At 36.6% G+C, this 17,533-nt stretch overlaps 1 long non-coding RNA gene across 2 annotated transcripts in view; it reads left to right on the plus strand.

Moving 5' to 3' along the window:
• Positions 1-17,533, plus strand: part of LOC134810306 (uncharacterized) — a 211,630-nt gene that overhangs the window by 74,712 nt on the left and 119,385 nt on the right. The gene's annotated exons all lie outside the window — the stretch shown is intronic.

Below are 17,533 nucleotides of genomic sequence, written 5' to 3' on the forward strand. Positions count from 1 at the left end.
CCACACAGTCCAGGGTTATCAGTGGATTTCTACACACTCTGGTCTGTGTAGAATTTGTCCAGCGATCTCCATATTTCATTGCTTCACATGAAATGTGTATATTCCAGAAAGTAGACTATATCTACATCTTTATATTAATATCTATATTTCCAGAAATATTTTTCTGGATAAATTACATGGCCAGCCACAGTGCCTGGCATTAAGTGAAGGAAACAGAACCACTAGAAAAAAAATTCCTTTTTGCAGTCAGGTCATTCCAGACCAAAAAAACCTCAAATCCTTATTGTCAGTAAGTATAATACATCATAACAAGATAGTGATTTGTGATGCAAGTCATCAATATAAAATATAGAAGATTATTATTATTCTTATATTTAACTCAAGAGCAATATAAGGTTGATCTGCTTTTATTCTTTAAGTAAATGCTGGTGAGCTTACTAGGTTTATATGATCAACTGGCAGGACTTACTGAAATGATAATCAATAGTATAAATTCTAGTTTTACTTGATATTGGTATAGACATATAGTGGTGAGAAGTTCTATAAGTTCACTGATTGTTATCTTTTTCTCTCATAGATAGGTGAGTAATATATTTCTTCTTAAAGTAGAAACAAACGACTGTGTTAGGAACAGAGTCATTGATTTGAACTCATAATAGAGTCTGGAGAACCAGCCCAATTATTGTTCTGAGTCTTAAACAGAATTTATTTTAAAAGATATAGTGTTTCATAACTCTTTTCTGTTCTAGGAAAAAAATGAAGAGGGCTTTTTATATCTCCTCCCATTTATTTATTTTAGGATAATTATTTAGATGTCACGTTTACTATTAGCATTGCCATTTGGAGCTATTTCCAGTTTTAGTTCAATTTCCATCTATTAGAAGTAAAGATAGAGCAGTTTTTACCCCCTGATGGAAATGAAAAATGGTGACTGTTAATGTCTTTTAGCACAATAACCATGCTTGTTATGATGATTTAGCTGAATTCACTGGAACAGATATAATGGCTAACTTTAGCTGTGTCTACAGAATGGCAGATGCAGATCACTTGCTGAAAAAAACTGTAATAGTGCTCTGTACATCTCTGTTGATTTTTATTGTAAACAATAAAATATATCATTAAAGGAGGCCACTACTTGATTTTTATGAACATCATCTGATCAACTGGACCTGGGATTATAGAATGCAGATGTACACCTGGGTTTCAACAAATGAGTGCTCTCTCTCTCTCTCTTTTTTTTTCTAGTTGAATATTTCCATTTATGTTACTTGGGGAAAGATTGCCACCATAATATGAAGCATCATTACTAAATCTAAACGATGCCCAATTAGGAAGGAGCCATGAAAGGTAAAGGAGAATATTAACAAGAGAAACTCAGCAAGAAGCTTGGCAGGCAGTTTAGGAAGAGACCCTAATCAGTGCATTAGATCTATTTCATCATAATCAGAGATGGTAATTTACTTGAATGAGGCCTACTAAGTAGTTGGCACAGATCTGGATAACATAATATGAAACAAAGGCAGACTGAAAGTGGCTTCGAGGGCCCTAGATGAGGGATCACATTTCTCCTGTGAAAAAATAACACAAAAACCTGATACCTTCTTTCTTAGGCTACCTGGACAAACTTCTCTCATTGTGGAAATGAATGCATGTGGATAGCTGTGGTATCCATTAATGATTATTTCTGTGCCATGTAGATAGGCAGAAAAGGGTGGTACATAGCAGTTTAGTGACTAATACTATATGATATCACCGGATTCAAAATTCATCAGTGGAGGCTACCCTGCTGACAAGTCAAAGTGCTAAAATTGGCTGTGCTGTTGCTGGGTTAGTTCAACCTTCTGACAAAGGAATGAGCTAGCAAATACCTTTTGGGTTCTGAGGTTGTGGTGGTCAGCGCCATACTGTGGCTTATTCCTAACCTACTACTTAATGAATCTGAGCTCGAGCAGAGAAGCTATGATGATGACACCATTTGAAGACACTTTTGGACCTTTTTTTTCAAGTGTCCTTTGGCCTGGTTTAATGTGCTTTCATCTCTAAAGTGTCTGCTCCAGCCCTGTTGTCACTGCTGTTGCTACACATTTTTGAGACTTTATCAGAAGGGGTGGCAACTGTTCCTATAATCACACCTTTCACTACCAGGCCAAGCATGATTCAGTTTTTCAGTCCACTAGAACCTGCAACGTTTTGGGAATTCCACGACCATGTATTTTAATGTAAGCCTTTCTCTACTCTATTGCCAAGGTAACATAAGACAGATTAGTAGTGTTTGAGCCCCTTTAACTCCTTTTTGGACGTTCTCTGATTGGTAGAACCTTGCACCACCTGTATCTTCTCTTCCAGCTATTGGGCTAGGCCAAGGAACTTCCTGAGATTTCTTGAGTGATTGATAACTCCATTGTGATTGGGAGAGTGGTGACTGAGCACCGATGCTGTCAAAACCCTTCTATCTGCTCTGTGGTCATTGGCATTTTGATGGCACTGTTATCTATTTACTCCCACAGGGAGTTGAGAACCCAGTAGTTGTTTCGGTTAATCTACTAGTCTAAACTCAGTACTATAGCTTTTCTCGTCTAGAAAATCAGTTTTTCATAAAAGTGGCTTTGACCCCTTCATATAAAGATCTAGTTTCTGTGTGCATCAAACATTTAGGGAAAAAATATCATTGATATGAGATGTCTTATAATTATGGGGTTATTTGTTTAGCATCAATCTTCTGTCAGATACTGTTCTGTCTCTGAAGATAAAGGAGTGAAAAACACAGGCAAAAATATATACCTTGAAAGAGTTTACATTCTATTGGGATAGGATGGGACAAATAATAAAATAAAAGTAAAAAATAAATAAAATACATATAAAAAGAACTACGTGATAAATTTAAGCAGCCAAGTTGGTGATAAGTTGTTATGGTGCCAATAGAAAACTACTACAATTGTGCGTATCCAACATTTCTTCATTTGTATTGCTCAGCAGTATTCCAGGTGTCTTAGAGGACTTATCAGTTCTCCTATTTTTGAGCATCTAAGTTGATTTTAGTTGTTTAGTTATTATAAATAAAGCTATGGAACAAGAAAAAATAAAATGTGTGGTATGTTGGATGGTGGGTAAGTGTTATTGAGAAAAATAAAGAACAGAAGGCCCTCGTTGAGATGGTGACATTTGAGCAGAGGCCAGAAGGAAGTATGGAGTGAACAGTCTCCCTGGCGCACAGACCCATAAGGAAATAGGTCCTGATTCCTGAAGTTTGACTGTCAAAGTGAGAGTAAGGAGTGGACTGTACAGGGGAGAGACCAGTAGGAGGTGAGGTCTGCGGGGGAATGGGGGAGGGCAGAGGTTGGAGACAGCTTCATTGTTGTTTTCGTGGACTTAGTTGACGTATTTAAGTCTATTCACCCAGTTGTAATAATGTGGCAACTGTGAAGGATTGGTTGCCCAGGGAAATTCTTAAGTGAAATTTTTCATATCTGTAAAATCAATCCACATACCAGTATCCCTGTAAAGGGCTATGCTGACAGATGTTTAGAAGGGAATAGAGAGCAAGTGTCCTTATGGGGAAGCATGAAGGCAAGGCAGCCTGCGCCTCTCATTCTGTGATTTGGTAGATAGTATTTTACCTTGTCTTCAAAAGACTGTGACTTGGCAACTGAGCAAGGACAGCTACTTGTGAATTTATCAATACAAAAATGTATAATAAGGTTTTCTTTTAAACATTTTCTGTTTTTTACCTTCATGCTTTGAGACATATCTAACAGTTATTCTTTCAAATCTTGAAACAACAAATAAAGCAAAACAAATAATTTTGGGTGACAATCTCAAAATAAATTGAGAAGAACAGTTTTTGGAACAAGGAGTTACATTTTTAGTGATAACATTATATGTATACATAGAGTCAAATTGCTTTTATCTGTGTTCCTGTTTGTTGTTCAGCACAATATCCAAATTTCATGGTAACAGACTGCATCCTTGTAGTTTTATTCCAAGAAAACTCTGTGTTCCAGAAATTTCCTGTTTTAGTTTTCAAATGTGCTTATTTATCTGGACCCCTAGCACTGAATAATCAGTGTTACCATAGTCATTAAATGCTTTTTCCAACTTCCAGAAAAGTTGACTTTATTTACCTATTTATTTAAATTAATTTTTATATAGAAAATATATTACAATGTTTTAACTTTAAAACATTCAAATGATACAGAGTTATAAGACTAAAAAGTGAAATTTCTTTATTATCTTTCCTTGTAATAACTACTTGACTCTCCAGGAGCACTAATCACAGTTTGGTATGCATCTTTTTAGAACTCTGTTATTTATTAACCTACATATATCTGTACATTTACACACATAAAGTGACAGATCATACTGTGAGTCATGTCCTACAACTTGCCATTTTTATTATTTTTTACTTATTTTATTTTTTTGAGATGGAGTCTCACTCTGTCACCAGGCTGGAGTGCAGTGGTGCGATCTCGGCTCACTGCCACCTCCGCCTCCCGGCTTCCAGCGATTCTCCTGCCTTAGCCTCTCGAGTAGATAGGACTACAGGCACGCACCACCACGCCCAGCTAATTTTTGCATTTTTAGTAGAGACAGGGTTTCACCATGTTGGCCAGGATGGTCTCGATCTCCTGACCTCGTGATCCGCCTGCCTCAGCCTCCCAAAGTGCTGGGATTACAGGCGTGAGCCACCACACCTGGCTTGTTTTTATTTATTGACAAGTCTTGGGAGTCTTTCCATGCCACTATCCTACTTCTTTCTTTTTACTTGTTACATAGTATTCCATAGAATATATTTATTTTATAAAACATTTCCATAGACACTTCTGTGGAATTTTTAAAAATATATATTTAATAGACCCATAATAATGCTATATGTTTATGGGGTACAGGTGATATTTTGATATATGTATCCAATGTGTAATAATCAAATAAAGGTAATTGGGATTACTGTTACCTCAAACATTTATCATTTATTTGTGCTGGGAAAATTCAAAACCATCTCCTTTAGCTACCTGAAAACATGCAATAAATTGTTAGGTATCATCACCCTGCAGTGCTATAGAACAGTAGAGCTTGTTCCTTACATCTAGCTGAAATTTTGCCTCCATTAACCAAGCTCTACCTATCTACCCTACCCCTTCCCTTCTCAGCCTCTAGTAACCACTGTTCTATCCTCTACTTCTATGAGATTATCTTTTTTAGCTTTCTATGGAATATTTTTATTTACTATTTATTTATATATCTCCATTTCACAAAGGAAATGTGTATTAAAAATAATATATAGTATATAATAAAAAATAAATTTCATTATTTATTTATTTTTAGAGATGGTTCCTCTGTTGCCCAGCTGGAGTGCAGTGATGAAATCATGGCTCACTGAAGCCTTGACCTTGTGGGCTCAAGTGATCTGCCCACCTCAGCCTCCAAAGTAGTGAGGACTACAGATGCGTGGCACCATGTCCAGCTAATTGTTTTAATTTTGGTAGAGATGGGGTCTCACTATGTTATCTTCCCCAAGCTGATCTCAAACTCCTGGCCTCAAACAATCCTCTTGCCTCAGTCTCCCAAGGCATTGGGATTATAGGCATGAGTTATAACACCCAGACAAATTTTTGTTTTTAGATACAGTGATGCTTCCTTATAGGTTCACCTTTTAATCAAGTGCACGTATTTCTCTTTTTTTTTCATTTTTGTTAAAGAGTTTTTCCTCCTTTTTATTTATTTATTTATTTATTTATTATTATTATACTTTAAGTTTTAGGGTACATGTGCACAATGTGCAGGTTAGTTACATACGTATACATGTGCCATGCTGGTGCGCTGCACCCACTAACTCGTCATCTAGCATTAGGTATATCTCCCAGTGCTATCCCTCCCCCCTCCCCCCACCCCACAACAGGCCCCAGAGTGTGATGTTCCCCTTTCTGTGTCCGTGTATTCTCATTGTTCAATTCCCACCTATGAGTGAGAATATGCGGTGTTTGGTTTTTTGTTCTTGCGATAGTTTACTGAGAATGATTATTTCCAATGTCATCCATGTCCCTACAAGGGACATGAACTCATCATTTTTTATGGCTGCATAGTATTCCATGGTGTATATGTGCCACATTTTCTTAATCCAGTCTGTCATTGTTGGACATTTGGGTTGGTTCCAAGTCTTTGCTATTGTGAATAATGCCGCAATAAACATACGTGTGAATGTGTCTTTATAGCAGCATAATTTATAGTCTTTTGGGTCTATACCCAGTAATGGGATGACTGGGTCAAATGGTATTTCTAGTTCTAGACCCCTGAGGAATCGCCACACTGACTTCCACAATGGTTGAACTAGTTTACAGTCCCACCAACAGTGTAAAAGTGTTCCTATTTCTCCACATCCTCTCCAGCACTTGTTGTTTCCTGACTTTTTAATGATTGCCATTCTAACTGGTGTGAGATGGTATCTCATTGTGGTTTTGATTTGCATTTCTCTGATGGCCAGTGATGGTGAGCATTTTTTCATGTGTTTTTTGGCTGCATAAATGTCTTCTTTTGAGAAGTGTCTGTTCATGTCCTTCGCCCACTTTTTGATGAGGTTGTTTGTTTTTTTTCTTGTAAATTTGTTTGAGTTCATTGTAGATTCTGGATATTAGCCCTTTGTCAGATGAGTGGGTTGCGAAAATTTTCTCCCATTTTGTAGGTTGCCTGTTCACTCTGATGGTAGTTTCTTTTGCTGAAGTGCACATATTTCTTGAAAACAGACAGTTAAAAGGAAGAATTTATTAGTTGAAGGATATACTCATTATCTACTTCCTATTGTAGGCTAGTTTAAAAATAAACGCATTAGGCCAGACGTAGTGCCTCACGCCTGTTATCCCAGCAGTTTGGGAAGCCGAGGCAGGTGGATCACCTGAGGTCAGGAATTCGAGACCAGCCTGGCCAACATGGAGAAACCCCATCTCTACTAAAAATACAAAATTAGCTGGGTGTGGTGGTGGATGCCTGTAATCCCAGCTACTTGGGAGGCTGAGGCAGGAGAATCACTTGAACCTGGGAGGTGGAGGTTGCAGTGAGCTGAGATCGTGCCATTGCACTCCAGCCTGGGCAACCAGAGCGAAACTCCATCTCAAAAAACAAACAAACAAACAAAAAATGCATTAACATAATAAACATAACATAATAAATTCCCATGGTACAAATTCAAATACTAAAGCGAGGCATAATGTGAAAGTTAGTGACTTCTTCATTCCCTAAACACTGTGTTTTACTTGCTGCAAAGGTAATTCCAATTAATATTATTTTGAGCATTTCAAGAACAATTTTAAGAATGCACATACACAAAGAATACTCACACAGAGACAGATACGCATATGTGTATTCATGTTTATACAATGTAATTATATATTATATATTTACACAGACTAAGGACAATTACTTTAGAAAACACTTAAAGTGATGTGGTTTAGAAGCCAAAGCTTTGGAGTTTATTTTGCAGGTTGTATACAATGTTTTTCTTACTTTAAATTCTCTTTGGTCTTCCAAGTTAATACATTAAAACAGCAGAACTATTTTAAGTAAATTTACTAATATTGCAATTTCACACTTGCACATGGGAATTTTACTACAAAATAATACACAATCTTAACATAGATATTGTATTTGCATCTGATATCCCACCCTCACCATGATCGTGGATGGTTTGATTTTCTTGCTTACATGCTTACCTGCTTGCCCTATATCAGTGTAAATGAAACCATAACTCCTCAATGAAATATATTACATTTCTTCACCAAATGCCTGTCCTTGTGACAGCATTACACCCAGCCAACAGGTAATATTTTTCACATTATAAAGTAGCAGCTTTCTTTCTCTGCATTGTTCATTTCCAAAAGTAAATTTGTGCATGCCTGTAATCCCAGCTACTGGGGAGGCTGAGGCAAAAGAATCACTTGAACCCAGGAGGCGGAGGTTGCAGTGAGCCAAGATTGCGCCACTGCACTTTAGCCTTGGAGACAGAGTGAAACTCCTCTCACAAAAAGAAAAAATAAATAAAAGGTGAAAATATAGAGAAAATCTCAGTTTAATGTTTATTAATGCAATTCCACAAATATGTGCTAGACACCAAGGAGAATATTAGACACCAAGGATAATATAAGGATGAACAAGAAATATATGTGTCTTCAAGGAGCTTCCAATATAGTTACAGAGCTAAGAGAAAATGTTACAGTAGTATAGATTATAATATATTATACAGGAATGGCATGTACAGAGCACTTGGCAAAAGGCTACAGGAGATACAGAGATGAATCCTCATCTTAAGGAGCCTAGTTTATGCCAGTGAGGGGACTTAAGGCATGTATACAAATAACTTTCACGTAAGCAAGAATGAATTAATTGTCACAAGAGAAAATATAATCAGTGTTCAAAGAAGGCAAACTCCTATTTGACCAAAAGAGGCAGGAAAAGGTTTCAGAGAGGAGATGGAATTTACAGTGTGCTTTGAAGGATGCATAGAAATTTGACAGGCTACTAAAAGTGTTCAAAAGGAACAGGTGCATAAACATTGTAGGAATTATTTTGTTTGATCAAAAAGTACTCGTATGTATGAATAGCTTTGAATAAAAAATAATCAGTGACATCTCCTCTGGTCTTTTACAGAAGAATGCAGACAATTACCCTTTTAGAGGCATAGGCATGACTGAGGCGATGTCTAGATAAATTGAGACTATAATTCAGTGATTCCCTAAGCCTGAACCCAAATAAAGTAAATATCTACTTATTTAAAATAAAATTTATATCCATACCTAAAAAGAGTTGAAAAAAATCACATAAATGCCCATCTTAGTGGTACTAATAATAACTGCAACCATATTTTACTAAAATTTTCAAAGAAATTCATGAATTGTGGATTGCACATCCTCACTTTTCAGGTGAAGGAATGCTCAGTGGAGTTAAGCAATTGTCTTGAGTTCACACAACCATTAAGTGGAAGAATTAGGATTCCAAACCATGTCTTACCGACTCCAAAGACTCTTTCTTCACTTCTGCTTAACCCCTTCTTCTTACCTGTTTACTGGAAGCATAGCATAGAGTCAATATGGTTGTACTAGAGTTCCTGTTTGCCAAAAACAAATGTCACTCTAGCTAAGATAAATAGAAAAGTAAATTGTTAAAGGTGATTGGCCAACTCACTGAATCTTTAGGAGAGCCAGGAGTCAAACTTGAAGGCTATGCATCCAGATAGGGTACCCAGCCCTACTGCTGCACTGATTTGATAGAGACCCCATGACCACCACCTTTGTACATGGCTCTGCACAGGGTGCTGTTGACACTGATTCAAGGTGCCAGGAAGACCTGGGCCACTGCTGCTCCTGGCTGCTAGATAGCCCTATGCCTCTCTTGCCAGAAGGAAGGAGTTCCATGCGGTGTCTCCTTTCTCCTTTCACTTTCTTCCAAATTGAAGTTGTAAGTGGGTGGGTCTAACTGGCAGAGACTAAGTCACATGTCATAACAAATTACAAGAGGATCTGGGAAAACAAATGCCCAGCTTCTAACTTGAGAGAAAGACTCAGAAATTGAAAAATTTCTCATATTGAAAGGATTTTCAAAAGGTCCCAGATAGGTTAAAAAATCAGTGGCCAGGGAAGTCTCATCTTGTATAGGATTCCAGCGTTTGTCTAAATTTTTCTTTATCTGTCTGAAATTCCCATCTGCCCTTTACTTCCTTGTTTTCCAAAGGTGACCTCACCAGCATCTCAATTCTAACATTATGCTGGCAATGACCCAGGCAGTAAAAAATATATCACCAAATTAATTTAGTGGAAACACTAAAACATTCATGGTCTTAAAATTTTAACAGAAGCCTGTGTTTTCTCCATTAAAAAAATTAATCGTGTAGGATGTCTTTAATCAAAAGACAAATCAACTGGGTCGCAAAAAAGACTAAATAATGGCATTGTAACTGTACAAATCTGACTTTTGGCTGTTTTTTATAGGCCTGAAAAAAAATATCAAAAGCAGTAAAAACTTATATTATTTCTGTCAGTAGTCCTTTTCATAAAATGTTGTGAAAACAATCTCTCTAAGAAGGAAGCAACATACTGAGCAACAAGCCTCAGTCACAGGAAGTTCATTTTTTCTTTGGCTTACAGCCCAATGCCATCAGAACTAATTAAAAACAGAGCCACGCTGGTATGGGGCTCAGTGTTTGGGTTTTACAATAACAGAGTCACAAAGCAGGGGGATGTCTAATGAGAATAGTTTCTGAGTTTGTTTTGTAGCATTGGGCAACTATGTCAATTACTGGAACTGCAGCTCAGGGCCAGCACCCATGCTGGGATGTGAGAGAGTCTTACTGCCTTACAGATTGAGCTTCCTCTTTGATACATGTGATATGCATGTCACTTGTATACTGGTGCCACTCCTTGGCTGCAGATTATATCAGAAAAGGCTGATGCCACCTAGCTTCTCTCATCTGAGTCCCAAATGTTACCAGGACCAGATTTCATCTGCATTATTAGCTACGCTCCAGTTAAAAAATAAAGCATGTCTTTCAGTTGAAAATTATTAGAAATGAAGGCTCTGACTTATACAGCCATATGTATGAGCTGCTGGAGAATTAATGTGGGATGGGAGGGGAGCACAGAAGGACATACATTCCAAGGTAAAAAATAGAAGAGCCAAATAGCATGGCTAAAATGTCTTCTTGCTTTCCTGCATGTATAATAGGGATAAAATCGAGATTTTTCACCCTTGCTTAAAGAATCAAAATTCACTCCACCCATACCCTAAAAGAACGTTTATTTGTTATTTGTGTATATGGGGATTATGGTGTGTGATGTCCTGGTCATTTAAGAAATTGACTTGGAAAAAGAAGGTAGGAGAGTCATGGAAATAGCTGGTAAAACACAAATAAGTAGTTATCAATAGAGTGCTTGCAACTCCATATGATCTTTTCAAATTTACCAATTTAACCTTGTGTTCAAGGAGATTTTTCTTCTCCTTCATGCAAACCATAATGGCAGAACAATTCAGTGCCAAATGTAAGCACCATCGATGTATTAAAAAGAACTGCAGGGCTGGGCATGGTGGCTCCCTCCTATAATCCAAGAGATTTGGGAGGCTAAGACTGCAGGACTGCTTGAGGCCAGGAGTTCCAGACATCTTGGACAACGTTGCAGCACTGTACCCCAGCCTGGGCAACAGAGTGAGACTCTGTGTCTAAAAGTAAAAATAAAATAGAGTAAAATAAGAGCTTAACAAATTTTGTATCCACTTCTTGTGGTGTGATTTAGTGCATTTAAGACAGATGTGTTTATTTGTACTTCTGTTTCATTTACATTTCTTTTCATATTATAAGAACATATGTAAAGAAAAGTCAATAAATATGTAGTTTTAGTAGAGGAATTAAAATAAATATTCAGACATTAACTAATTAACTTATGTAACCAAGTAATTGGTCATCTCAATTATTAATGTCTTATGAAACATGCAAGATCTTCCTTTATGCTTTTTAAAGTTGTGAGCAGACAAGTTTATGATAGATTAACATGCTATGAGAGCAAGATTCTAAGAAGGCTGACATACACATTCTAGTCCAGCAATATTTATACAAACTAATTTAAAACATTTAATAATTTATATATTAATTCTCAATCTCAGTGGTGATTAGGCATAAAGAATAAGAATTTTTAAGTATGTGCAATTAATATTACTTCACAAAGTAGAATATAATTTTATACTTTTTATTTTCTTACTTCATTCACTCTCTGGACTTTCAATCTGTGTTAGTATTGGATATTCCCCCTATATCACATATAGTGCATTTCACAGAAACATATATTTGCCTTGAGAGTTCTACATGACAAAACCTAATTGGCTGGGATTCCTTAATGTCTCTCTCTCCAGCACCTCCTCCCAAACCTCAAAAAGCATTTCATCCTATGCCCCGGGAAGTCTTTGATAGTACATTGAGCTAGATATCCCATACCTGTGCTCCCAAGTATACTGGTTTCCAGAGGCCTCAAATAGCAAAGCTCTAAGTCAGGCATGGTGCTGCGTGCCTATAGTCCCACCTACTTGGGAGACTGAGGCTGGAGGATCACTTGAGTCCAGGAGTTTGAGACCAGCCTGGGCAACATAACAAGACCCTGTCTCTTACAAAAACAAAAAAACAAAAACAAAAACAAAACTCTGGAAAGAAGGCTCCAAGCAGTTTGTTTGGAGAATGGCAACAACATTAGCACCCCAGAAATGTCATGTTGGCACACTTGGTGATGCCATGGCCTAGAGTGATTAAGAAGTGGGACTTGGAACTCCAGGGCCTATTAATTGTGGACCAGAGAAATGGCAGGTAAGGAAGGAGGCAAGGAGGAAAAGAGATGGGGACCGAAAGAAAGTTTGACAAGCAGAGACCTCTTCAAGTTGAATTCAGGTCCTGTGACTGGACCTGAATATGACGGGACAGTCTCTAAAACTCTACTCTGTTCAAATAGAAAGGGACAACATCAAATCCATTGTCACAGCAGGATTTACAAGGGGGTGGAGTTTGCAGTCTAAATCCTGCAGAAGTGGAACATTGAAAGTCACTGGTGGTAATTTAGAACATCAACAGCATGAATGAAGAAGACTTGATTTTTTCCTTTTCTTTCACTATGAAAAATGATGAAGGAACATGATGTGTTTGGGGAAGGTGTGAAGACTTTGAGTGATTTTGGAGTTTTTGCTTTAGTTCTTGTTTATACTCAACTTCATGTATAAACTTATGTAAGTGATTTTGTAGAGCAGCCCCAGTCCCTTGTATAATCATCTTAATGCAAACATTGATTTTATGATCTATGGCTTATAGTGTTGTAACCAATGAATGGTGAAGGAAGAGAAATTATATTTAATTTGGTATCTGTTACATGCCGGATCCTTTATGACATATCTTATTTATTTCTCAATACCACCCCCCAAAATGGGAAGTGATAATTATTTTTCACAACTAAAGAAACTGAGTCTAAGATGGAAATAAAATTAAGACCAGATAATTTGATTTAAAGAAAACCATTTTCTTTTCTTCAGGGGCAATTTTTTTTTACATTCCACCACATATTATTTATATGTTTATTATATTTCTTATGGAATTTGAAAATCATTGCAATCCAGTGGCAGTCCAAAATGATGTATTTGGATGATCTTTGAGGTATCTACTACTTAAGTAGGAATTTTATCTCCCTAACAAAAATAAAAATAACATCTTTGGCTAATGCACACAGGATGTTGACTACACTAATGTGTATTTGTGAAATGCTTTCCCATATACATGGCAGGTTCACCAACATAACTCATCCGATCTTGACAACAACTCTGTAACCTGGATATTGGTTAAAATTGATTGCGGTAAAAATCTAAAAACAAACTGCGTGATATTAAGTAATTCATTGAGGATCCAAGTAGACAAACTGGAATTAGAATTCAAAGCTTCACATGCCTAGTCTTGTCCTTGTAGGATGAGATTCATGTTAAAAAGTGTACTGAAGACATGTGCAAAGACTTCTTCTGAAATTAATTTGGAATATCACAAGATTGGGTTTGATCTCTCAGCACTCTGCATTGTTCAAGGATTTGGGGGATTAGAGAGAATGTGCTTCAAGTGGCACTTCATGGTAAGCTAAGACATTATGAAAAGTATTTCTGTGGTTTCTTTTTATCCAACTGATGTAAGAGAATTCCTGATGGGAAAAATAACTGATTTTTTAACATTCTCGGCCTCTGAAACTTTCCCACAAATTTTGACATATAATTATATTGGTGTCTAGAAGTTGAACAAATATGTGGAATTTTTTTCATGCCACCCAAATTCATCTCCCACCAATTCAGTGGCATCAAATATTCCTTATTTCCTGTTTACCCACTATACTTGGCAATGACATGTAGCACTGGCCTGTTGTTCTGTGAATGTGTCATCATTTCAGAGGTGCCAGCGGGCTTTTGGCAGAAGCAGGATTAGTGTGCATTACTGATAATAACTACCAATTGGGCAGCAGTGTTGCCCCTGGTGCAAATTATAAATGACCTGTGTTTTTAGTCTTATCATATTCCTCTTGATAGTATTAATGCCTTCATTAGAAAACATTTATGAAGCTCTTATTGGACATGAGTCATTATGGGGATGCTACAAGAAGAGAAAACAAAGTGCTGTTCTCGAGGAGCTTTGGTGTGGTAGGGGACTTAGGCAGATGTAAACAGGTGCATCTATAAGGCTACCTCAACAATGTCCTGTGGGGTCCATGAGGACATTTCTAGCAATTTTACTGTTCTCTAAACCAATCATTCACTTTGCCTTTATAATATTTGAAGGAAGGAAATATTAATAGGTGCATTTGGCTCCCTTTCCTCCCCAAAATAAAAGCCATTTCTTTTTTTCCATAGACTATTTTGGAATTTTTTTGGTGATGTGTGCATAAATTCTTTCCATGAACAATTCTTGATAGTGGTACATAAACATGTACAGGTGAATAATTGGATGGACTGGAAAGATAATGTAAGATGCTGCTGCTTCGTTGTAATGTGTAGTCATTAGTGCAATGGTCACTTTTTCCAAACAGAAGGGGAGAATATTGAAGTATCAAAGTCTTTCTTTTGTTTAATGTGAGTTTTGGTTTGTTGAGCCATCTCTTACAGTATGACCTTCTCAAATTCCCTCACTGAAAATAGATCCAGAAGAGACTAACATTATGCAGGTTTAATTGACTGTGATCCTGTAAAAAATTAGAACCACATTTTTTTGTGTCCTCTACATGTGGGTGTTGAAGAAGAAACCTAAATGAGACCTCTTGACCTGGCTACAGCCATTGTGTTTGAGTTTGTCTTAGTAACATCAAACCTTATGTTAATTATTACCACCGAATTCTCCTTCATTAAAATTTAAGATAAAAACTGCTTTAAAGTGTTGAGTGTTTTGAAAAGAAAGCCAACAGTGTTAGAATAGAATAGTCATGTTAGTGGTAGCCAACTTTTCTATATAGTGAGCAGCTATTGAATTAATACAAATGGGCAGAATAAAGGAAAGAAAATATTAATTGACTGGATTTTGGGAGTTTTAAGTGGAATTCCGTAGTTTCCCTGGGTATTTTGGCCAAATAAGAATGTCACCTGTGGTGGGAATGTAATGGTGCAGTTGCTTTAGAAAACAATCTGGCAGTTCTCCAAATGGCTAAACCTAGAGCTACCCAGCAACTCTACTCCTAGGTATATACCCAAGAGAGATGAAAACATATGTTCATGCAAAAACTTGTACATAATATTCTTAGCAGTATTATTCATAACAGACAAAAAGTAAAAACAACAAAAATGTCCACTGATTGATGAATGGATAAACAAAATGTGGTATATCCATATAATAGAATATTATTTGGCAATATAAAGAAACGTAATACTATAACATGGATGAACCTTGAAAACATTATGCTAAGTGAAAGAAGCCAGTCACAATGTACCCCAGATGATATGACTCCATTTATATAAAATGTCTAGAATAGGAAAATTTATACTTAGAGTCAGAAAGTAGAATAGTGATTGCTTAGGGCCGGTGGAGGAAGGAGGGGTTTGGGGAGACTGCAGGGTGATGGCTAAGGGGTGTAGGGTTTTTTGGGGGGAATGAAAAGATTATAAAATTGATTGTGGTGATGGTGCACAACTGTGTAAATATACTCAAAGCCATTGAATTGTACACTTTAAATGAATGAAATATATGGTATGTGAACTATATCTCAACAAAGCTGTTTTTTAATAAGAAGAATGTTGCCTGCATTCAATGTCCCAGTATATAAAACCAAACCACTTTATATTATCAGTGTTAAAACCCTTACTTGTATTATGTTAGTTGACCTTTGGTCTCTTTTAATAAAGATTTAGTATGACTTATATTCCATTTTATAAGGTGGGTATATGAGAGCTAGGGGAACTATCTTATTGTCACATATAATATACCAGCAATGCTTTTGGTCACTGTGTAAAAAAGCCCCTTTTTAACCATGAAAAATCCAACTGAAGCCAATTGCAAGAGAACCACATTCATTTCAGAAGGATTTGTAAAAACAAAAGTAATTGGCAATAATATATATAGGACTTGTAAATATTATATATACTTGATGAATTAGGTCTGAAATTTCTGGACTCTTGTCATGTGGCACTTCATTTATACTCCATTCTTTCAGACCTTTCAAATTCATAAAGAGACATTAAAAAATTGTTGTTAAGCTGTTAGGACTGCATATAGAACATGGGATATGGTTGGCCATATAATCTGCATCTATCACACAGCAAACTACAGAACTGGGATGTTGGTTTTTGCTCACATCATGTTAAAGTACTGCTTCACAAGTTTTAACAGATATATATTTTCTCTCCCCTATTCATCTTATTAATTGTGTAATAAGGTGTCAGTAATAGAAAAAGGCCTTGCTTCTTTCCTTCCTATACTTAAAGAAAAATGATTCTTAGTTTCAATGTTTATAAGAACAAATAAAACTCTTAAAGTATCAACAGTACAAAATTACAGATAATGTTATTTACCCTGCATGTATTCAATAATGTGAATGTATTTATTAAAGCTGTATTTTCTTTCAAGAAATATATGTGTGTGATAATATATCTTATCAGACGGTATGCTGGTAAATGTTTAGCAATCAGATCTCCTGAAAAAAAAAAAGTCTCAATTTGTAGCTGTTGCCAACTTTGGTCATGTAAATATTCCCACCATGGCTGATTTCAAACTATTTGTGAGATGTCTCTAATGTGGTGTTAAGCAAAGATATACAAAATGGCTCTTGAGAGGTTGTATGAGTTGACTGCCACACACCATTGGGTGCTTCTTAACATATATACACACACAAACACAGAGACACGTGTACATGAGCACAGACATGCACACACTGTCATTTATAATTTATACAACTGTATTGGGAGATGATACGTTCAACAATATGTTTTTCTTGATACATCCGAGATACTTAAAATTTTTACCACATTGGAGGCTTCTCTTGCTAAAATAGATGATCAAATTCCTTGCTGACAGTATGGAGCAGGGGTATCTAATGTTTTGGCTTACCTGGGCCACATTGGAAGAAGAAGAATTGTCTTGGGCCACACATAAAATACACTAACCCTAACGATAATTGATGAGCTCAAAATAATAGCCAAAAAATCTCATAACGATTTAAGGAAGTTTATGAATTTATGTTGGGCCACATTCAAAGCTGTACTGGGTTGCATGCAGCCCTCAGGCTGCGTGTTGGACAAGCCTGATATAGAGTATACCTTAAGAAATGTAATCTTTTCTTAATTCAAAATCAATTGTTAGAGTAATAAAGTAGGACTAAGATTCTTATTTCAACTCGATGATTAAGTAGGGGTGTGTATGTGTGTGTCTGTGCGTGTGTGTGTGTGCGTGGGAGGTTACCTTAATTGAGAGATCCCCTCAATCATCTCCCTAGGCTTTGGCTTGATTTATTTCATTGACATTTAGCAAGTTTCATTGGATAAATTCCAAGTCCCTTCCATTTCCAAACCT

The sequence above is a fragment of the Pan troglodytes genome, chromosome 5 (assembly GCF_028858775.2).
Source record: "Pan troglodytes isolate AG18354 chromosome 5, NHGRI_mPanTro3-v2.0_pri, whole genome shotgun sequence".
NCBI classification, from domain to species: Eukaryota; Metazoa; Chordata; class Mammalia; order Primates; family Hominidae; genus Pan; species Pan troglodytes.